Source organism: Stegodyphus dumicola, chromosome 10 (genome assembly GCF_044657685.1).
Source record: "Stegodyphus dumicola isolate Sdum_Otavi_A_Nest chromosome 10, ASM4465768v1".
Taxonomy (NCBI): domain Eukaryota; kingdom Metazoa; phylum Arthropoda; class Arachnida; order Araneae; family Eresidae; genus Stegodyphus; species Stegodyphus dumicola.
In genome coordinates, this window is record NC_140777.1 from 64663268 (window position 1) to 64688292 (window position 25025).

At 34.4% G+C, this 25025-nt stretch overlaps 1 protein-coding gene and 1 long non-coding RNA gene across 21 annotated transcripts in view; one reads left to right on the forward strand and one right to left on the reverse strand.

Moving 5' to 3' along the window:
* The window catches only part of LOC146994990 (uncharacterized), a 192803-nt gene that overhangs the window by 133498 nt on the left and 34280 nt on the right, over positions 1–25025 (reverse strand). The window contains exon 1 of one of the 11 annotated variants that reach the window (XM_085825027.1): positions 1446–1481. The exons of the other annotated variants lie outside the window; for them this stretch is intronic. The gene's annotated coding sequence lies outside the window, so the exon portion shown is untranslated. Of the gene's footprint in view, positions 1–1445; positions 1482–25025 lie in introns of those variants that run through there. 11 annotated transcript variants of the gene reach the window in all.
* Positions 1–25025, forward strand: part of LOC146994992 (uncharacterized) — a 104509-nt gene that overhangs the window by 56425 nt on the left and 23059 nt on the right. For 2 of the 10 annotated variants that reach the window (XR_015043436.1, XR_015043440.1), the window contains exon 3: positions 3011–3250. The exons of 6 other annotated variants lie outside the window; for them this stretch is intronic. This is a non-coding gene — a long non-coding RNA (uncharacterized LOC146994992). Of the gene's footprint in view, positions 1–1655; positions 2818–3010; positions 3256–25025 lie in introns of those variants that run through there. 2 more of the 10 variants (XR_015043441.1, XR_015043437.1) reach the window with 2 other exon arrangements.

Sequence of the window (25025 nt, forward strand, 5' to 3'; positions counted from 1 at the left end):
CCCATACAGCAATACCATTGCTCACTTTTATTCCATTATAACTGATGAAGTCACTTCAAATAATAAGGAAACTTTATGATGGTGTACAAGATGATTTGTGAACAGTCAAAAAATATTAGATAAGAAAGACATCCTACATTTTCTCAGACTAGCTAAGATTACAGGTCCACTCAATAATAATTGTATAATCTCAATAATTTCAAAATCCGGGTTAGATGGTAGCAACATTAGCTATGAGTTATGATGGAGCAGGTAACGTGATAAAAAAGGGAATTGGAGCTCAGATTAAAGCTTTTGCTCCAAAAGCAATCCATATGCACTGCACTTCTCATTACATGAATCTTGTGTTCATATACTCATGCAACATTTCTGAAATTCACAATATGCTGAACAAACTTTAAAAAAAATATTCAAATCGGCAAAAAATATTAGACCTTTTCCGGACAAGATAGATAGCCTATACGGCATTGAGGCGTACCGCCACTTCTATCACAGCTTTTCCGATATCACCGAATTTAAAGGATCCGAAATTCGATCGAAAGCAAGTCTATCGAAATACTGTTCATTGTGATTCTGCGTTTTGTTAATACAAAGCTGCATTTTAGCAGTACCTTAACTTGTCTAGCTCATTTTCCAACTAAAATCTCAGTTTTTCAAATTTAGAAAAGATTGTATATCACCGTTTTGCATCAGTTTGCGCTGATCATGTAAATGAAATTTGTGACATATAAAGATGATTTACCCTATCCGGTAACACATCGACGTATTTTCACTTAAAAAAACATCAGAGAATTGCACAATATCGGCAATGTGCATCTTCCTTTGTTCAAGTACACATTGATGTAAAAAAGTCAAAGGAAATTGACAAAAATCCAGTTTTTCTTACTCTTGTAAAAAGCGCCAAATAAGTGGGCGATTCTGCACTTCACACCCTAATTTTATATTTGCTGCGTTGTTTCAAACAGAGGATTAAACCAATTGTTTCCTTTTCCTAATATACTGTGAAAGCATCGATTTATCCGTTTATAGTTATATTTATAGTAAATTAATTGAATTCTGCTGCTATGCTCAACGATATATATAGTTAACAAAATAGCTCTAGACAAACGTTACGCAAATCAAACGACGCCAACTGTACTTTTAAATACGATGAAAATAAAATTAATAATCATGTACATACTAATGAGTGGATGAACTTTCGTTAAGTAACAATTACTGATGTAAAAAATTAAACACAAATATTAACACTTAATTAAATAGATAACCAATAGAATAGACTGATGCAATACATTAAAAGAATTTAACTACAGTTTATTATGAAAAACTTAATGCAGATAATTTAATTTTCATCAACAAAGATTTAACCGGGACATTGGTAGTACCGACAAACCGAGTGAAGTGCTAAAAAATAAATAAAACAATATAAATACGCAAATATACATTACCTGGAGCTGAAAGGCTCGGACTCCATTTCAGAAATTTTTATTTTTATTACACAAGTAAATTACAATATATATACTACAATACAAAAATTTTAATGGCAAGAAAAAAAGTATTTATTACAAATATTATTTACAAAAATATTATATACAAATGTTAATAGTTAGTAAGAAAAATTAGTATTTATATACAAAGATATTATATACAAATGTTAGTAAGGTTAGAATAAATATTTATGTACGAAGATATTAAAGCTTAAATATCTGAAAAAGAATTAGAAAATTATATAAAAAAATATATCAAATACAAAGATAAAATATCTGAAAAAGGAATTAGAAAATTTATAAAAAATATATCAAATACAAAAATATTAAAGATTCTTAAAAAGAATTAGAAAATTATATTAAAAAAAATCAAAAATACAAAGATATTTAAGATTAAATATCTTAAAAAGAATTAGAAAATTATACAAAAAATATATCAAACAGAAAGCTATTAAAGATCTTAAAAAGAATTAGAAAATTAGATCAAATTAGACAATGAAAAATATATAGAGAATTTATAATCGCAAGAATAGCACCTAGATCCAACAAAGTTAAAGTCTAGTATGAGCTAAGGCTCCTCTAAACCTTAGCAGGGGGGGCCCAAGAGCGATGCGTAGTGCAGGGAGAAAATTATGCCACCTGCGCATGACGTCATGTGGGTGACAGTCGTTAGTTCTCGGCGTTTGTTTACATTCGTTGCATTTGATCTGGGATACATTTGATTTGTGTTGTTAATTTGCTTTTATACCTAGTCGGAAATGGCAAGTTGTGTTATAGCGTTGTGTCAGAATTATAGAAGGAAAACTAAAAGTCAAGGCATCACATACCATCGTTTTCCAAGTGATCGTAAGTTATGGACTATTCGCTGCAAAAGAGCAGATAATTTCAACATCGAAAATGCCAGAATATGTGCTATTCATTTTATCATAATTTTCCTTTTATGAAGGAGACTTATAGCGAGATATTTAATCTCAGTGTCGTGTTTACCAATAGTGACTACCTGAATGATTAGTTGATAAATTCGCTTATCCAAGTTAATTCACATGTTTTGGTTACTTTCTTTACATCCCAAAAGTAATTCTATGTATTGAAGCAATGTCTGGGTTAAGCATTGAGAACTAAGTAAACTGATACATGCTTCAGAAGAAAGAACAATTTCTCGACCACACTATGATGCAAACATCGATGAGCGAGCAACATATTTCCTTCAATGTTGTTTAACTGATGCATATGTCTGATGTAATTTAATTGATATAACTAAGTGAACTTACACATAGCTGACTCTGAAGGAAAACAAATCTGTGTATAATGCTAGAATACAAATAGCGAAAGAGTAAGTAGATACTCTTCAGTGTTATTTAACTGCTGCATATGTTTTAATTTTGATTCCATATAACTTGTTTTTAATTATAAGAGAAAGAAAAATAATTTAATATTGAACACATATTTTGAGTATAACAAAAGTATTTTAAGAAACAACCTGATAAAAATACATTAGTAATTAAAAATATTTAATTTGTGTACAGGCTGAATTGAAACTAAGATGTGGTGGTGTATTTAATTATGGCAAAGCACACTAGGGCTATCTGCGTAATAGGTGTGATGCCTTCTTGGAGGACTTTCTCAGGTAAACTGGCTCGTATACACATTACACATGAGGAAAACCACGAAAACGCCCATGCAGCCAGCCCGTTCGCGGGATTCGGACCGAACTACCAGTGTTCAGCGACTTTACCGCTCAGCTGCTGGTGGGCTGAAACTAAGATGTATGGCAAGTTTATTATTATTATTATTATGCGTATATGTCTAAGAAAATGTATTTTAATTGTTCCATTTTTAATGTATGGAAGGAAGAATAGGATGCCGATATCGAAGATTATTTACTATAGCAAATAATCACGTCAGGATAAATGTTATATAGAAATCTTGGGAGTGTAAGGGGTTATAAGAGTACTTTTAGATTATACTGAAAAAATATGCACTTCTGCTAAAATCTGAAGTGAATCAGTATGAAGTGACTTTTCACTTTAAAAAGAATGTGATAAGTATACTATTTAAAAGTATAATGACGGATATTAAGAAATTTGTACAATTTTATGGTATTTAAATATGAATTTGTTAAGTCAAATCTTTTTATATATATTTTTGCTTGAGATATGTAAATTAAACTGAAAATCACGATCATATCTTTCTCATGGAATGTCAAAGTTCATTTGTATTAAAAAAAAGTGCATGAGCAATGAAAATAAATAGAACAATACTTTTTTATTATGTTTTTACCATGGTCTTAGCAGTTATGCCATCATGTGTTCTGTTCAACAAAATTTATTTAGTGCAAACAATACTACGAAAAAATATTGAAAAATACCTTGTTTTACAATATTTATTTCCCTTAGTTAACTTAAATATCGTTTTTCATTTTCTAAGGCTTCCCTTTACGAAAAGAATTTAATGTTTATAATTATTTTCAGCATTCGTACGAATTCTATGCATAAAATAAACATTTTCTTTAACAAAATACTTAATCGGAAAGTATATACCCGGTATTTCCGGTGTATCTACCACATATAAAATGATCATTTTGCTTTAGTTTACATTTTTTCCATTACCAAAATCATGTAGCAGACGCGTCGACCGATGCGTCCTGTCTCCCGGGTGACGTCACTACCAGCAACCAATGGCACGCTTTTTCCGTTCCTGGCCTAACCTTAGTATATTAAAGAACCTTGAAACCTTAGTATAGCCTTAGTATCATCCTTGAACCGGCAGGTTCGTTTCAACGGGCGCCTGGACGGAAGGGTCCTATCCCGATCGAGGGTGCGTCACTTTTCGAACTTTGTGAGCATAGTTGTTCGGCAGAGTGATTATGGGTCTGTAGGCAGAGTGAATGATAAGCAATAGATGACATACAGTCCAGTTGAAAGATAATTTGACGATACCTGCACTTGGGGAGAAGTATTCGGAGGCTAACTCCTAGGTTGAAAGTCGCTGCGCTGAGGCATAGAGGGCGGCGTCGATGGGCGGAGAGAAATCTTGAAACCTTTAGGTCATGTGGGTGGTGATGTCCAATGGGAGCAAAAGTTGGAATTTGGAAATAGAGCTGAGGGGTCTCATGCAAGCAGGTGTATTTTAATCACAGGTTAACGATAAATTCAAGAGTTTTTTTTTTTTTTTTTTTTTTTTTTTTTTTTTAGTTAAAGATGTTGGCTTCCTCACATATTGTAAATAGAATTAATAGTTTTTCCATGGGTGTATCTGCTGCTTTTAATTGGTGTAAGTTATTTTTGAGAGTAGAAAAGAATTTAAATATGTTATTGTGGCCGAAAATATTATTGAGTTCTTTTAGTGTGGAGAAAATGTCGGTGAAAATCTTCGCGTTAGATGTAGTGTTGGGTGTCTGGTTTCTAGTGTCTTGTGTATTGTTGGAAGTGACTTGTGCGTATGTTCTGCCTTGTGTGAAATTTGGGGTGCTATTGCTTTGTGTAAAAGTGTGTTTTGGTGAGTTATTTGTATTTCTGTTTTTGGGGAATTTCTCGCAACCGCGGTAGGAAGCTGGATGATTTTTTTGGCAGTTTGCGCATGTGGGGTTATCTAATTTACCTTGTGTTGGGCAGTCTGTTGTTTTATGTTGTTGTGCGCATTTAACACACCTAGGTAAGAAGAAACAATTGTCTGATGAGTGATTAAAGCGTTGGCAGTTGTGGCATTGTGGTGTAATGTTTTTGTTGATGTATTTTTCAATTGTGATAATGAACATACCTAGGTGTGTTTCACTGTAGATTTTGTCGATGTTTGGTGTTGGCATGAGTTGTATCTGAAATAGTGGCATGGGTTGTTTGGTTTTGAATCTTGTGAGTTGTACTACTTTGTGTACATTGTATCCGAGGTGTGTGAGTTCCGTGGAAATTTCATGTGTGTCAGTGGTAATGGGTAAGCCTCGGATAACTACTTTAATTGGGCGTTTGTGCTTGGGTGTAATGATATAATGTTCGATGTTATGTTTTTGTAAGTCTGTGGTGAGTTGTCTGTGATCATCTGTTGTTGATGGTAGTAACTTGAGATATTCTCCACTTATTTTGGCGTAAAATGTAGCATTAGTCAGTGTAGCGAGTATCTTGATGCACTGGTTGTGTGTGGCGCCATCTATCGGCTTAACCATAATTGGTGTAGGTGTGCTATATTGGGGAAGTCTTGTATCTGGTGTTTGCGAGCTGTTAGTTTGTGTTGTGGGTTGGGTGGAATGAGTGTCAGGTTGCGAGAGTGCTGTGTAGCTGTTTTGGGTGGGTATACTGTTGGGTGCAACATTTACGGGTACCTTAGCAGTTTTGTGTGGTTTTTTGAATCCTTCCGTGTCGTCGTCACTGACTGAATTATCACGTGGTTTGCGTTTCTGTTGTGTGATTGGCTGTGTAATGCTTGCATGGGAAAGAGCAATAGTCAACTTACCCCTCAGCTGATCCAGCAGAGTCTTCTTCTTTTCTATCTCCTTTTTCAGAATGTCCGAATGATAGTCCGTGTCCGTGACTGGTCTGTTGGCCGATAAGTACCGGATGGTTCCGTAATAGGTAGTAATGCTCCTTTCTACTTCAACGATTTCTTGTCGGAGTGTAGCAATTTCCAGCTCCGTAAGAACGTGACCAGCATTGTCCTGGTCCATATCAGTGGCCGTCGCATTCGAGGTGTCCGCAACAGGATCCATACCTTTATCCGGTGGAACCGCTTCGCTACGGGGAGTCTGCTTAGTACGAGCCATATCGAGAGGTCACGATTTCGTTAAAACGAGAAAATGTGTATAGCCTTAGTATGAGCCGTAAAGCTTTTGCACTTCGTCGCGAAGTCAGTGGCGAACGGTCATGTGCCCTTTCTAGCCAATCAGAAAAATCAGTTAAAAATTACACTAAAATTTCATTGGATGGATTTGCACCGTTTGCTAATTGTAAATTTCGGCCCCCTCCCAGACCCGAAGCACTTGGCGACATAAAGTTCAAGCGTTTTCACTCTGCTCTTGTTAACAACCACTGATCAAGGAAACGTCGATGCTTGTCAAAATTCATGATGTAACCCCTCACAAAATTGATTCTGGCCCTTTTTTGACACAAAAAAATTTATAACACGTATAACACGTATGTGGTTGCTTTATAATGTACCCAGAAAACTTGCCACTTCACCACAATCACCAGACTTAAATCCTTTGGAAAATTTGTGGAATTCTTTGGATTTAAAAATAAGAAAAAGGAAGATTTCAAGCAAATCTGCTCTTAAGCCCTTATTGAAGAGTGGTCGAATACTGACCCTACTGTTACAGAAAATTTAATTAAATCAATGCCAGCAAGATTACAAGCAGTAATAGATGCTAAAGGAATGCATACTAAATATTAGTTATTTGAAATTTGCTTATATATTTTATTTCTTTTGTATTCATGCAGGTGTGCAAATATTTTTTGATATGAGATATTTTAATTTTGTTACAAAAAAGCATTGTTATTTATATTATTGTAATTTTTCTGTTTGTTTCGGATGATTAAACTTATTCTGATTTGGAAATACCAATTTTTTTTATTTCTTAATGCTTCTTTTTATGAATTGCAAACAAAAATGTAGGTGTGCAAATACTTTTTTTTACCCACAGTATGTTACTTCTTTCCATATTTCGATTCTACGACTCAAATGATGCCAGATTGCCAAGTTTTGTAAAAACTCGCACGGGAATTTTTAAAAAATTCGCTCTCAAAATTTTAGCTCCTCCATGTTAATTGAATTTAATATATATATTTATTAATATCTCTTTTTTATTAAACTTTTTGTATTTTTCCTTCCACATTTCGAAATTTAAGTTCATTCCAAATCAAATTCACCCATTTTTTATGATTTATTTGTTAATTTGTATTTTTAAACAAATTTTATCAATTTTTCGAAACAAATTTTGAATTCTGACCTATAAAATTTTTACCATCATCTTAAAGTAGTTGTATTTCTAAGCATATCTACGAAAATTCGAGTTTTTTTTATCCAGAATTTCCTAAGATATACGTGAATTTACACATTGGGGCGTTTTGAAATTTGGCATATTTGCTATAAGCGATAATAACGCCAAATCTCATTTACGCACTTTGTTAAAATTAGTTGAAAGTAAGAACGATGACTTTTTCCCGCTCCTGTATAATTAAAAAAAAAGGAACGGAAAATAGATTGCAATAAATTAAGAGGTACTTACGTATTATCGCAACCAGGCCAAAATTCGCATAAATTGCCAAATTTGGCTACCCTACTTACGGCACCCCTACGTGTTATACGTAGTTTTGTAAAAAGAGCATGTGGAAATTCACAAAATTTTCCTGCATTTTCGTGCAAATTTTTGTAATTTATGAGAAAATAGCAGTGTACATGGATAAAGTCAACAGTGTGCGCAGTGCCATTTTTGTGCAATTCTGGGATGTTTTTTTAGGTAAAAATAAGTCGACGTGTACATGGTTATGGCGAATACGGTTTTCAATCAGTGCTAAAAGCAATAGCCAAAAGATTTCCGCCGAAAAAATAATTCTGCAACTTATTCAAATTCGAAACCGGAAGGGTTTAATTGCTATTTTATATTTTAAAACAAAATAATATAAAAAACTGTATTAAAAATTATCTGTAATTAATAAATGTACATTTTCTTTCTATTCATACTTTTTTACTCAAACTTACAAATAGCGCCAACCTGGTTGCGATAATACGTAAGTACCAATTAAGAAGTTCGCTGAGTGAATTAATCTTGGCTCAAACTGGGAAACAAAAAAAAAAAACAAAAAAAAAAAATGCTCCAAGGTGGATTTTTGAAATTTCTCCATAAATTTTTCACCAAAAATTAGAAAATTTAATATTAACTCGTAGAATAAATTAGAAAATTTAATATTAACTCGTAGAATCGAAATATAGAGGGGAAAAAAATTGGTACGTTATTTCAGAAAAAGTCCGATTTTGTGTCAAAATGCCTATGTTAGAGCAATGCTATATATAACTCTAATACATATCCTAAGTCGCGCTTTCGAGACATGAAAAACGCAAGTTGAATTTTGTCAATCGGCCCAGTAGAACAAGGTATAAAGAACTCCCCCCCCCCCGCTTTTCGCGCAGTGTAAAAACGTATGCATGTCTGTGTATACACGCACACATACAGGCACCTACATACAGTTAAGTCACGAAAGTCTGCATACAGACTAAATTTTAAATTAAAAAAACACTTAAAGCATAGAAAAATGTATTTTAATCATTGCATTTTTTTTCTTCTATTATCTAAAATTGTAAGCTTAAATAAAAAGTAAATAATATCAGTGTAATACTTTTTACATTTTTTCAAAAATATATTTTGTCAAAAAAACTCAGAAATTCCCTCCAGTTAAGTCTGCGTACACTTTAAAAAAAAAGCAAAATATAAGTTTTTTACATTACTTCAATACTTTGTAGGATATCCTTTATTCTTCAAAACAGCTTGCAGACGTCTGGGCATTGACTGAACTAGTTTTTCAGTGTCATCCGACGTAAATTTCGCCCATTCTTCCTGCAATTTACTAATTAGCTTATTTCGCGACGTAATATTGTGTTTTCGAATTCATTTCTCCAATTTTGCCCACAAATATTTGATTGGATTGAGGTCTGGTGACTGTGGTGGAGTACGCAACTGTTTTGGAGTGTGATAGAGGAGATATTCCTTCACAATTTTAGCTGTATGTTTCGGGTCGTTGTCTTGTTGGAAAATAAAGGTATTAGAAAGGTTTAAATTTCGGGCACTGTCTCGTAGATTTTTCTTCAGAATATCCAGATAAACATACTTATCCATGACTTCATCAATAATGTGAAAATTTCCTACTCCTTTCGACGACATACACCACCATACTACCACACCGCCAACTCCATGTTTGACAGTTGGATTTAAATTTCTCAGATTCAGTTCTGTTCCTGGTTTTCTCCATACAATAGGGTGGTCATTAACTTTAAATATTGTACATTTACTTTCATCTGACCAAATTACATTGTTCCAGAAGTCCTGCGAAGAGTTTAAATATGTTTTGGCAAAAGCAATTCTTTTCTTTCTATTTGTCTCGGAAATGTATGGCTTAGACCTAGGTTTGCGTCTATGATATTTGGACTTTCGCAGCACTTTTCGTACAGTTTCAGTAGAAATTTCCTTGTTGCTAGTTAAAAAAATGTCTTTTGCAATGCTTGCAGAAGAAAGTTTAGGATTTTGTTTAATTCGTAAAAGAATTTTTCTTTCTTCTCTCTGCGTTAGCTTCTTCGGTCTCCCACATCTTGGTTTTACAGCAAGACTACCAGTGTCAAGATAGTTTTGAATAACTCTTTGCACACTAGAAAATGGTTTTCTAATGGTTTTACCAATATAACGAAGAGGTTTACCTTCATCTCTCAATTTGATAATTAGTTGTCTCGTAACTAAAGGAATTTCTTTATTGGTTGTCATTTTCGTCAAAGAAAATAGAAATAGCAACTTCCAATCAACGTGAAATTTGCTTCGGAAGTCAATGACCTTCAAAGTGTAACCTTCTTTGCATTCTCAAGTTTGAAGTTTAAAAGTTAGATAAGAAATCCCCTGCCTCCTTCGCGTTGTACGCAAACTTTATAGGCTTTAATTTCTGGCCACTTATCTTTTAAAAATTAGTGTGCATAAATTATTAGATATGAAAATATTACAGTTAAATAATTTCAAAGTCCCTTATTGAAACTAAATATTTAAAAAGTAAAACTTTAAGAAACTACCCTTTTCGCACCTTAAAATTTGGATTTGATACTACTTTTCTTGATGTACGCAGACTTTATTGACTAACTGTAAGTCCGCACATACATATACACATATAAGCACATACATAGTATGTATGCCTCTTAAAGAGGAGAATGAAATTCCGACTTTTCCAGATTTTCCAGGTGTGTTTTGAGAAAACTCCAGTCTATTCGCATAGTGCGTGTTGGCTGCGCTGAGAAGTAAATTAATTATAGTACCATTTGTAAACACAAAAGTTTGTCAATTGCATCAGAGGCATTATATAATAAAATCCTGAAAGAATTATTATTATAGCTATAATAGGAGCTGTTTTCTCCACTGAAGATTGAGATTAGAATCTGCCCGATCTGGATTAAAAAACGAGTTTTTTTGCAGACAGTTTGCAGCTAAACGAAATAAATAAATCTATTTAATGATATTTTAAAATAAATTCAGGTATTTTATATTTATTTAGCAGCATACATAAACAAAAATATGTGCATTAAATTTCCTGATAGTATGTCATCATACTGCTAGATTTAGTTTCAGAATTATGCCAGAGAAATTTGCCTAAATTTGAAAGTATTGTTAACTAATAATAAATAAATTTAGAGGATTTAAACATTAAATGCTATAAATAACATTAAAATGAAGTTAATTACTTAAAAATTGAATTACCATAATCAATGATATTTTGGCGAATATAGTCAGATTAAACGATTACTATTTTTACTGACTGATTACGATTTTTTATTTTACTGCAAAATGAAAAATAAGGCATTTATTAAAATGAAAAAAAAAAAAAAAGTTTAAAAGATTTTGCGATAAAATCCTAGTCTTTGCTACGGCCTTGGTAGAATTTTGAAAACTGCCGCCAACACCAAAATGACCGGTTTACTGCCCAACATCTTCTTAAACAGAGACTAAGAGACAGAAAAAGGTAACTGTTGTTACTGCTCATCATAATATCACCAAATCCTGCGTGTACCGTACATGGAGGTTAGAATAAACTAAATATGTATTGTTAAGATAAAAAAAACTTCTCTGCAACAGAAATGGCTCCGTCTCAACGTTGAGGGAAACAGCTCCGTATGCGCGAAATATCTGTCGCCGGAGCTCGCGAAATTCAAAGGTCAAGTTTATCAAGAGTACATAAAACGAATATCGTTTTAAATTTCCTTTAAAGGAAAAGAAAATAATTTTTGTGCGAGTAAATTAATTAATAGATTAGCTATTTTGAGCAAAAAAAAAGTACGAAAATCCGAGTATAAATTATCACGAAAGTCTAAGAACATCGCGGAAAGGGAAATTCTGGCCGTCAGGTTCCGTCGCCAAATCCCCTTGGCATTCTTTTCCCTTGGCGAGTTTTTCCCTCCGCTTTCTACCGACACTCTAGCAAACTGATTTACATTACGTCTATGGAACCTTTCTTTCTTTACATAGACATTCTTACATTAGATCAGAGTCCATGGTACCGTATATTAGGATTAAACCGATTTTGTTGCATACGAGAATGGAAAAGTATTTTCTTCAGTTCAACATAATCTGCACAAGCGAGTCTTTAGGATTCTCGCGGTTCGAAAACTTGCTTTGCCTTTCTAAAAGACAATGCGAAAATTGGCTCTACGCCAGCTGGCCGAATGACACTCATCCGATACATAAGTCGCCAACAAAGTGATCGTTTCCAACATTGGCGCAAAACTCGCTTTTTGGAGGATCACCGTATGACATAGCAAGCCCCGGCACTGCGACCTGCATCACAGCCAGCACCACCGGCCCAGGCTCTACCCCAACTCCTGAGGATTGCAGCTGTACCGACACTCTCCGTTGAGTATTCCAGATCTCATCTGAGTTCGGAATCGACCACAAAACCTTACTACAAGCCTTCAGAAATGCCCTGCCTCAGCTACGGACAGTCTCCACCGGACCTGAGCGAGCATTTTTTATCTACGAGGCCTACGTTGGACTCCTCAACTAAACCAGCACGTTCAACGATCCAAATAGAGATGAAGAGCTACTGATTTCGTTCTGGAATGCCAACGGAATAAAGAACAAGATCCACGAAGTCCGGGATTTTATTAATGAGCACCACATGGACCTCTTCCTCGTACAGGATTGTACATCTGGTTGAGGGACTTAGCGCGAACATCGCGAATTATGTTATGCTACCGAAATGATAGAGAGGTATGCATCAGTGACACTGTTCGTGCTAGTGGCGGTACTAGCATATATGTAAAACGCTCATTAAAGCATTCTAGAATACCCACGCCACCACTGGAGGCCCTAGAAGCGACAATTATTCAAATTCATATTCAAAATTCCCCCCCCCCCCCAATAGCAGTAGCGTCCTGCTATATGCCTCCGAGACAGGGACCTGCCTTTCTCTCTGATCTCAGAAAATTAAGTGGTGTAGCAAATAACCTGATTATCGCAGGAGACTTAAATGCCCGTCATAGAAGTTGGGATTGTGTCAATGCCAACAACTATGGCGATAAACTCAAAATTTGAGCTCAGGACGCCCGTACCCAAATTATAGCGCCGAACTCACCTACCCATTACCAGTTTCCTGGGGGGTTAGGTGCTCCTTCCATTATTGATTTGGCTTTATTTAAAAATATTCCATTAGATTATTCGATCAAAGTGATTCCGGAATTGTCCTCTGACCATTATCCGGTTCACCTCACCCTTAAAACTACCAAAATCAATCAAAATTTACCGGCGCAAGTCTCGACTAACTGGGACAACTTTCGGTATGTTTTGGAAAATAGTATTCTCCCCCCTATCAAAATTAACGATAATCAGGAGGTTGACTTAGCCATTGACAGGCTCAACCAAACCCTGGGAAGTGCGTTCACGGCTGCTTCCAAACCCAAATTCAGGCCTAATCACTATAAATTACCTGACTTCATTAAGGATAAAATCAAAATTAAAAACCGTCTTCGCAGAGATTGGCAAAACACACTTTTAGAATCCTTTCGAGTACAACTGCGAAGAATCCAGAATGAGATCAAGTCTGACATTAAAAAGTACGCAGATGATAAATACTCAAATTATCTTAAGTCCTTAAAGACTTCTGACAATAGCCTTTGGGTTGCTAGCGCACGGCTTCGCAAACCTAAACATGACATTCCCCCCCTAATGAGCACGGTCAATGACCGGATGGCATTAACAGATACTGAGAAGGCTGAACGCATAGCGGACAGTCTTCAAACACAATTCTCATTAAACACTGGACTCATGTTCGATACCTGTGCAACGCACACGCATGAAGTCCAACACCAAGTTGAAGAATTTCTCTCCTCAGATACACATTCTGAGGAACCCATTACCACAACCATGACTGAGATTTCTGCAATTGTGAAAAATCTCACCCCTGCAAAAGCACCTGGCCTTGATAGGATTTCTAATCGCATGATTAAAAATTTGCCTATTAAATTCATATTTTACCTAGCAGTTTTGATTAACTCAATGCTAAGGTTAAAATATTATCCTAATAGCTGGAAGAATGCTTTAGTCATTCCTATTCTAAAACCTGGTATGGACCCAAAGTCCCTCAAAATTACAGACCGATCAGCCTCCTGTCTTCACTTAGTAAAATCTACGAAGCTATACTGCTTAGATACCTGAATGATTTCTGCCGAAACCGAAATATTATTATTCCTCAACAATTCGGTTTTCGCGCAAAACACTCAACTCAGACCCAGCTACTGAGGGTAGTAGAAATCATTCACACAGGATCTCGCAGTGGAAAGCCTACAACTATAGTCTATTTAGACGTAGCAAAGGCTTTCGACAGGTGTTGGCATATCGGAATTTTATTCAAGCTCATGCGACTTGAAATTTCGGCTGATTTCGTGCACATAATGCACTCTTACCTCAATAATCGTACCTTTTCTGTCAAAGTTAAATATTCTGTTTCTTCTCCTCGGCCTATCCTGGCGGGGGTGCCTCAGGGAGAAATTCTTAGCGCTACGCTCTTCAACTTGTATGTAAATGACATACCACAATCACCAAGTGTCGATCTAGCCCTTTGTGCGGACGACACAGCCATCATTTCTCAGCAGCCAACACTTAACGCCACTCTCAATCACCTTCAACTTTATTTAACAGACTTGGAGTCCTGGCTCATTACCTGGAAAATCAAAATTAACGTCGCAAAAAGTGCCGCCACCGTTTTCTTTTCCAGAAAGAGGAACGTCCATAGTCAACTCCAACCACTCAGGTTATTTGAAGAGGAGATACCCTGGGTGGATTCCTATAAATATCTGGGAGTTTATCTAGATGCGAAGCTGCTCTGGAGTACCCATATCAACTATACAATAGCCAAAGCAAGAACTGTCAGAACCCAACTAATGTCACTTATCAACCGAACCAGCAACCTCTCTCTCAGCAACAAGATCCTCCTTTATCGCAGTACCATCCTTCCCATCCTCACCTATGCAGCTATCATCTGGTCAACCGCAGCCAACAGCCACCTAAAGAAACTCCAAGTATTCCAGAGCGTCACGCTTCGCATACTCACCAATGCTCATTATTTCGTCCGGAATGAAGTGCTCCATAACGATCTCAAAATTTTACCCCTAGATGCCTTTTTTCGGCAAAATTCGGCCAAGTTTTTCAATAGACTTTCTCAGATTGAAAACCCAGTCTTGCATTCACTTCCTGCCTATAATCCAGCAGAGCCCAGCTCTGCTAAGCGACCTAAGAGCGTTCTTGATAGAACATTTAACATCTTTCCTAGGAAGCCAAAGCGGAGGTGCTTGCTTGACTAGGAATTCTTTCTAATCTTAAACTTTAAACTTTAACCAGCACTTCACGGGCCTAACCCGGCGACCCTTAACTAACTCTCCTTTTTACATCACTGCCCGCCGGATCTAATCTGGCCTCGTTCATCGCGACCTACACCTGTACCACTAAACATGACCTCCCCCCATTTATCAGGACCTCACCTTTTCATTTTTCACGGACCAGACTTATAGCATTAAAGTTAACTTTAAAAATAAGCAATATTAAACATCAACTTATTAAACTAATTTAACTTCTAGTAAAATTTCGTTAAATTTGAGACTTAAATAATCCTGCAATAAATTATCTTTAATTTAATCATTCCTGCAGACCACCTTTTACTTAAATTTAAGTTCCAATTCCTTATTTGGTGGCAACAGTTTGAAAAGTGAAACGGACATTTATAGTGATCCAACGCAAAATCGCAAAGCGAAAACAATAGTTCTTCAGGGACAAAGCCCCTATGGGCTAATTGTCTCCAGCGCGCGAGACTGTATATCGGAAATTCTAAAGATAGGCTCATTTTAAAAATTATTTTGCGATAGTGCCGTTGAATTGAATTTTATGGTTAAGTGCGAAGAATATGATATTTAATAAATAAAGGTAACACACAAAACGTTAAAAAAAAAACGGCTGTGTGGCCGTAATGTAAAATCTGAATTTTTTATTACAGTCTCTCTTTCTTACGGAATTAAAAATCTGATGTGTACACCATGACTTCCTTGTATTGGAATATTAAATTATACGCATTTTTTCTTGCATTTCATTTAAACTTATTGGATTGAATTAAATCTACTTCGCCGACAGCGCATAAACCACAATAGAATAAATGCATTCTTTAAAATTAACTCTAGTATTTGTTTACCATAGCGACACTCTGGCGCTAGGTTCACTTAACAGTATTAATAATTATATAACAGTTAACTTATATAATAATTTTATAACGGAAACTAAGTTAACTGTTATATAATCCAATAATTATATAACAGTTAACTCATATATTTCGTTCATATTATAACTCATAATGCACAAAATTTATATCATTTAAAGAATAGAATTATCTAATCGTTGCCACATGTTCTATTCAAATACTATAATAAAGCTAGAATGATGTATAAAAGAAATTAAGCAAAAAAAAAAAAAAAGAAAGAAATAGTTTTTCACAGACGATTGAGCGTTTCTCATTTAATTAATTCAGTTCTCACTTCGCGAGAAGGCAAAAATACATAAAAACTCAAAATATCTATATTAAAAATTACGAAGTAAATTTTAAACGCTTATTTCCTCGAAAAAATTCCAGAAAGGATTAAGCATGATTTAAATAATAAATGAAGGCGTTATCTTTGTTGCTGCGAAGCTAAGTTTCTCTAGATTGGCAACAAATCCACTAGTCTCCTGTTTCAAATGTAAACATCAAATGGCCGCCATTAAAAAAAGCTTAGCGGCAATTAAAAAACTTTAAAATTGCTGATAATTCTAAAAATATTGCACACAGATTTACTAAAGGCATAAAATCCTTAACCGGAAGATAAAAACAACATAATTCAATTATTTTTAAAGCAAAAAATGTACAATTTACAAACATATAAGAGTAAAGAAACTGAGATTACTGAGCCGGGTAACATAGTGGATATATATATAAATATACGTTTGGTGCGGCCGATTGCACCAAAATACGAGGTGCACATCTAAATGTTATAGCAGTCCTATATACAAGATTTCAACGTTCTGAGGCTACTCGTTTTTGAGTTATGCGAGATACGTACGTACGCATGCACGTACGTACATACGTTCGTACAGACGCGACGAAAAATTCTCTTCAAAATTAATTTTAAAGCAGTTTTATAATTTTTTTGAAGGAAAAGAGTATTTTATTCTGTCCTCACGTACAGATATCGCGCAAAAACATCGTTAAATTGCATTCGATAGCGGTCAAAATGGATATTTTCGTTGAAATATGCTGCCTGAAACTTTTCGCGATTACAATACTTCCTTTTTACTTCGTACAAGGAAGTAAAAAGGGCTTGCAAAAAATTCTTACACAGTATTTTATTATTAATACTCTAACATGTTTTACTTCATCAGAAGCATTTAAGCCTTATACATTGACGAGAGAATATAGCCTCTGAACATAAACAACGTGTTCCAAAATTGTATTTCTAGAACTTTTTTTTTGTTTTTCACTCCAGTCTGATAAAGGAAATGGCAATTTGTTATCATTATATTCCTAAAATATTTTCTAAATTTATTAGTTCTTGAGAATAAATAACGCTAAGTGCGGTGATTTTAATGAACTAAACAATTACATTCTGCTTGACATCATCCTTTTTAACGGAGCTTTTACCTTATAAAACTATTTGAAAATCTGTAGCATCAATAACGTTTAACTTTTTAAATTACAATTTATTGTTTTTAGATAAGATAAATGTAAACGATTTCGTAAAAGGAAAACAGAATTTCCAAGTAAGAGTGATTATTACTCCTGATTTTATTTCTAGGAATCAGGCAAACAAAAATATTTATGGGAAAAAAGATGTTTTTTTTAATTACAAATCTGAAAGCTTTTAGATTTTACATTACGCCCTAAGGTGCGCTTTTTTAAAGTTTTGTGTGTCACCGTTATTTATTAAATAAATTTTCTTCGCACTTAAACCATAAATTCAACAACAATAACGCAAAATAATTTTAAAATGAGCATATCTTTAGAATTTCCGATACACAGTCTCGCGCGCTGGAGATGAAAGTGCTCCCCCCTCTCCCTATAGTGTTGCCATTGCTCGCTTTGAAATCGTTCAGTTATTAATCAAAAATTCGTTAAAGTGTTGTAAAATATGAAATCGATAATAAAATGAATTTTAAATCCCAAATTAGGGCTTCTAGATGCCCATATTCGAGGGAGGATTACGTTATTCAAAATTAGATGGCTCTAGGTACCGTTGTTTGAAGACAGAGCGAGAAACATACACACATTTATGTAAATTCTTTATTATATAATTTATTTAAATGTAACGCAGGGTGATAATATTTGGTGCCAAAAATTTGAAAAGTCAAACGAACATTTAAAGTTTTCGACGCAAAATGCCAAACGAAATTAATAGCCCTTCTGGGCTAACGCCCTTTGGGCTCAAAAATAAAAAAAAAAAAAAAAAAAAAAAAACAGATTTTTATATTACGTCCAGAGGGGCGTTTTTTAACGTTTTGTGTGTTACCTTTATTCTTTATTAAATATCATGTTCTTACTTAAACCATAAAAATCTGTTCAATAGCAGTATCACAAAATGTTTTAAAGAGCATATTGTTGGAATTTCCGATAGACAGTCTCGTGCGCTGGAATTTTTTTTTTTTTTTTTGTAATAGTTTTCAGTTATGTGATTATAGTTTAGATTTCTATCATAAATTATTTGAGATAGACCGAGTTCTTCTCTTAAAAAATTAACTTTTCTCAAATGCGAATTAAATGAAAAAAAAAAATCATCTGAATTGTAAAGAGCGATTAACGATTTTCAAGAAGTAAAGCTGGGATATTACAGCCACAAACACTTGTATGAATATAATAAACATGATCTTAATGCAAATTTTTGCAGAAAATTTCGCTGAATAAAATTTGTTTAAAGACATATACCATTAATTTCATGTTCAATAGACTAGCCTGTTCAAATTCATCGAATTTCTAAACCTAATTTACGTAGAAGGAAAGATTTATTTGCAGAAGTAAAAAGATAATAAAAATAATATCTATCTGTAGTTTAGAACAGTGTTTCTCTACTAGATTTACTCCAAAGACCGGTAAAATATTTCGGTACGTTCTAGCGGACCGGTAAGTTTAATAATTCGACCCATTGGCACAATTTTTGGACACATAGCTGGATATTTCGCGGACGGCAAATATTTTTTTGCGGACCGGCGGTTGAGAAACATTGGTTTAGAACACATTTTGTGTCTTGTGCTAATTAACATACGATGTCATTTTTTTTTTTTTTTTTTTTCCTTTTGTAGTATGAAGTATATTAGCAACTGGGTGCGTAATCTAGAGGTCCAGGTTCGAGTCCCGGCGACGGCAGTGGCGGGAGACATCTGTCACCGGGCGCAGCAACGAGGGAGCGCCAAATTGATGTTACCGAATTTTAAAATGAAATGTTTTCCATTCTTGCACACAGAAATGGGCGCAAAATCTTCAGTTGTCCCCGAGCGCTCAAAACCTTAGCTACGTCTCCGGGAGAGGGCACTGCTCATTTTTCATGTCTCCTTCAAAAATCCCAAGAACTCTACACCGTTATGCAGCGAATATACCTAAAAATTAAAAAATGCAATTTGAAATTACAGGTGCCTGTTATGCGCGGGAATATGGTATGTATTCCTGGTAAAAAGGGAGTAAAATAAATATGTACACTGGGAAAAAAAAAAAGAGACAGTTCTAAAGCTCCCATTTCTATCTAATATATATCATAAGTCGCACTTTCGAGACATGAAAAATACAGTTTGAATTTCGTCAATAGGCCCAGTAGAATGGGAGATTTAGAATTGTCCTTGTATTTTTATTTATTTATTTATTTGCGCAGTGTACAAAGGGACCAAAATAAGCAAATTTTATAATAGAATACGCTCGCGGAAATCGCGCGCTAAGGTGGTACAGGACTCTTTTTAATCGGTAGATAGAGCATTTTGCTGGCGTAAATCCTGAACTCCATGCGCATATCGAGCCAGTTTACCTTACAATATCCTCAATGAAGGCATCTCTCCCCTTGGACAAGTGCGCTTTACCATATTTATAACCTAACCTGTAGAGACATTAGGTATTTCTTGGAAGCCGGAGAGATAAAAAATGAGCAATCGCCTTCGCCGGGAATCGAACCAGGACCTCTGGAATACCGGCCCAGCGTGCAGAACCACTACACCACGAAGGCAAGCTAGGAAGCTGGGAGAAATACCTTATACACTCCCTTTTTAAGGGCGACTGGGGTTTTTGGAGGGCCCAATCGCCAAATCCTGGGTGTGGAGAATCCTCATCCAACACCCTTTTAGTTCCGGCGCCACTGTAGAAACATTAGGCATTTTTGGAAGCAGGCAAGATGAAAAATGAGCAATGCCTTCGCCGGGAATCGAACCACAGACGTCTGGAATACCGGCCCAGCGTGCAGAACCACTACACCACGAAGGCACGCTAAGAAGGCGGAAGAAATACCTTATAAATGTAAAATTTTCATTTGAAGTTCAATATGGGGTTTTTTTTCCATACCTCACACCATTCGATTTCTATCACTCCCAAAAATGCTGACTTCATTTTTACCTACAAATATCATAGGGTTTTACTTACATAGAAGCTTATGTTAACTCAATGTGAAAAGCTTCACTTGTAAGACAATAACAAACTTGTAAGACCTATCCCAGATCCTATTATAATGACAATAAGTTATCGCTCCAGCTTGAATTCAAATGACAGAAATTTTTTTAAGGTTTCTTAAAAAGGTCTTTTTTAAAGTTTTTTTTTTTTTTTTTTTTTTTTTTTTTAAGGCAATAACGATTTTATTGAACTGTTGAAATTAACAGGAGGCACTGCTTGTGTACAGATGAAACTCTACCACCTCCGGTACTTAAAATAACATAGAACTGAGCGTTTAAATTCAAGTAAAGAAGGCTGATACTACACACAAAATAGTTTACTTAAGTAAATAACGGCGCGCTTTTTCAAAAGTCGGCTAGCAAAATATCTAAAGCCGGATTAAATTCTGGCAGAGCTGGCGATAATATGTAACTGTAAGCGAGCTCTAATTCTGAAACATTCAAAACATCAACTTAAATAATCATCAAGTTTCATTTTGATAAAGATTAATAGTAAAATTTCAAATCATAACCGGTTAATTTTACCATAAAATCCTACAATTTGACTGAATACGAAGAACCTTGAAGGTTTTCAAAACATCTTAACGAAGTGTAAATTTGCCTTTCAATTCGCTTCAACGAGAAATGGTTATTTCAAGTTATTTGGTCATGAAAATTATTTTTTCTTAAAATAGGCCCAACGGTTTCTTAATTAGCGGATTTTCTAAATATTCGTTCAGTTTAACTGCTATCGTTTTAAAAGATTACTAATATTATTTTTAATGATCCAGCTTCCACGGCTATTGAAATGCCTTGGACGCTTTGTTCGCAATTTATTTTTTTAAAAAAAATTTCTGCTGTATTTCGAAGTAAATATTTTGAATTAGTAGATTTCATGCACGCTTACTTTACACTTATTTTTCTCTTCAATTTTCCACGATTATAAAAAGCAAGTTGTATATTTTCTCTCGTCAAAAAAATATCTCAGAATTTTTTCGACGCATTTTAACAAAGAAAAACTAGAACCTTATATTTTCAAAAGTTTAAAATTCTTCCAGCTGTTTTACAAGAAAAGCCTATCAGAACTGGTTCTTTCTCATACCTATTACCGCAATGTTCCAAGACATTTTTAACTTTAATTTTCCAACGATAAAATAAATAAAATAAACAAAATACTTAAATACACAAAATAACTAATTCCTTTATTAGTTTTATTTAATTTCATCCTTTATTAGTTTTATCAATTTCATCGTAAAAGATTTAATACAGTATTACCTACAAAAAACATTTTTTTTAATAATAGTTGAATTTTTAATTACTAAATGTCCTGTACCCAGTTACCTTTCTCTTTTTTTACTTAAAAGGGCTATTGGTCTCGAAAAGAGATTTTGCGTCGTTTCTATTTATTTCGAGTCTGTTCCCGTTCGCAAACGTGACATTCTTATTTCATATTTAATCTATCTATTATTCATGAACAAACTAAACTGTTTAAGAGAAATATTATTTTCCTCCCTTTTTAATCCGACTTATTTAAAAAAATAAGCATATTTCGTTCATGATATATATAATAAAAAACATTCAGTACTTTTATAGAATTACTTTCCACACCTTGTCATTTTTTAAATATAGAGAAGATACATAACGTCCCCATGTTATCCATGGAAATCTCGATCGATAATTCCTACTGTTAAAAAATATTAACTTTAAAATAGTCCATCTGGGCAATCATTAAAATCTGAACTTTTTTTTTATTTTTTTTTTTACTTACTCTATTCAAACGCGCTTATTCCTACAGATAAACACATTTTTAGCCCAAAGGGCGTTAGCCAAGAAGGGTTGTTAGTTTCGTTTTTATATTTTGCGTTTATTCACTATAAACGGCGAATCACTTTTTATATTGTTCCCACCAAATATTAGAGCCCTGTATTATATTTAAAGAAATTAAATAGTGAAGAATCTGCATAAATGTATGCTTGTTTCTCGCATTGTGATAAAACAACGGTACGTAGTGCCATCCAATTTTGAATAACGCACGTCTCCATCCGAATATAGGCAACTGGAAGCCCAAATTGGGAATCTGGAATTTGCTTTATTATCTGTTTCATATTTTGTAAAACATTTATGAGTTTTTTGATTAAGAAACTCAACGATTTCAAAGCGAGAATTGGCAACAACAACAACAACAACAAAAAAAAAAAAAAAAAAAAAAAAAACACTCCAGCACACGAGACTGTGTTTTGGAAATTCTAAAAATATGCTGATTTTAAAATTATTTTGGATATTGCTGTTGAACTGAATTTTATGGTTTAAGTGCGAAGAACACGATATTTAATAAATAAAGGCAACACACAAAATGTTAAAAAAACGCCCCTTAAATTACTTAAAAGTTGCATCTGCATGTGTGGAAGAGTGAATCATGAGAAAAGAAGTGAAATATTTGTTTATATTTAGTGAAAAATCGTCCACTACAGCAACTATGCTTTAAATGAGAAGAGTGAAAACGCGAAAAATTATCACTATGATTGTATCGTTGACAGTTGTACCGCTGGGTAGGCCCAGGTTTAGATTTGTATTTAATAATGCGGACCCATAGTCCTCGAAAAAATCATAAGACTATGGGTCCGCATTATTAAATACAAATCTAAACCTGGGCCTACCCAGTGTTATAACTGTCAACGATACAATCATACACAGCGAGCGTGTCATAATACACCTCGCTGTGTTCAGGCGCGGCAGGAATCATATGGTACTATAGTGTCTGTTCTTTGTAAGATGTGCTGAAAATCACAGATCCCATCTCTGCTCTTTTAAGGGCACCCAAAATTATAATGCAAAGTGTATCCTATGCCTGGGACCGCACCTAGCATCCTCTATCTCTTGCCCACGCAGACCAGGAAATCTAAATAGTAACGATAACCACAATGAAGAAATAAAAAAATATTAAATATTCTGAAATGGAAAATATTCAAAGCAATGCTACCTCAGAAAACTCTCAAAAAAGTTATGACAGGTCACGTGATACTGCTAACCAATCTGAAAACACTAACTCATATGCAGCTGAAGTTTAAAATAAAATAAATCCCATCAAAAATTCCAATTCTAATGCCAAAAAGGAACAATCCCGAGAAAAAATATAAATAACAGGCATGAACGACGTACAGGGGAAAACCTAGACAAATTCATAGCTTTCATGGCTTCAATATATGATCTTTATGATGACTTCTGTAATGCTAAATTTGTCACTGACAAAATGACTGTAGGATTTGAAGCACTCAGGATCTACAAAAATATCAATAATGACTAATACAAACAATTTCCAAAATTATTCAAATTTTAATAGACTAAACTACACCAAGATAATTTTCTACAATTGTGATGGTTTACTAAGGCAGCATTTACAAAATACTAAATTTTTGTTTGAAAACAACCTAGATATGATGTTACTCAATGAAACATCTCAAGCCCAATAAAAAATTCAAAGTTGCAAATTATGGAGTCTATAGAAATGATAAAATGCACAAAAGTGGAGGAGGTACAGCTATCATTGTAAAAAATTCTGTCAAACATACTGAATATCTTCTGCCAAATTTTTCTACAATAGAAGCTTGTGCCTGCCTAATCTAAAGCAATAATTATACTCCATATCTAATTGTTTCAGTGCACAAACCACCTCAAAAAATTATCAATACTGCCGAAATTGACTATATCTCCAACTTGGGATACCCTATCATCTTTGCAGGTGATCTAAATTGCAAACACCCAGCATGGCACTCCAGACTTACTAACAGTAATGGAGTTAGATTGTATAATTATATGCAAAACTCTCCTATCAATATTCTAGCTACCACAGAGCCAACACACATTTCGGCTAATAATAACCACATCTCTTATGTTATAGACATACTTATTACCTGCAATATCCCTCAAATTCCAGACCTTATCAATATCACAGACCTGGACTCTGATCATAATCCCATTATGTTCATTTTGAATAATATTAAGCATTATATGCCCCCACAGCCTACTCAAGTAAACTCGACTGACTTTAAATATACTAGTTTAATATCTTATACAACAATATCTCTGCTGCAGCTAAAATGACTACTCCAGACTTAAAAGAAGAAGCAACTACTAAATTTAACAATAAAATTCTGGATGCCATCAATAAAGCAACTAGAAATTCATCCAAAAAAGACTACTCCCTTCCTATCAATATTGTAGAAGAAATTAGAAACAAGAACAGATTAAGGAAGATCTGGCAGAGAACTAGAGACCAGAGAGATCATAATAATTATAAAAGATGTGACTACACAGTCAAAAAATTATGCTTTGAATTTAAAAAAGACAGCTGGAACGACTCTGTAGAAAACTTATCTCATACAGATCATTCTATCTTTGAATTTAAAAAAGACAGCTGGAACGACTCTGTAGAAAACTTATCTCATACAGATCATTCTGTTTGAAAATTAGCCAGAAAACTAAGAAATACCAACCAGAAAATTGGACCTATTGAGAACAACAACACAGTTATTTATCATCCTGTAGATATTGCCAATGAATTTGCAGATGTCTATGAAGAACAATTCAAAAATAACTTTTCGCATCCGGAAGACAACAACATTAAAGAACAAGTTCATAACTTTATTAATTCCAATAGGAGCACAGCTAATCCTCCTAACACT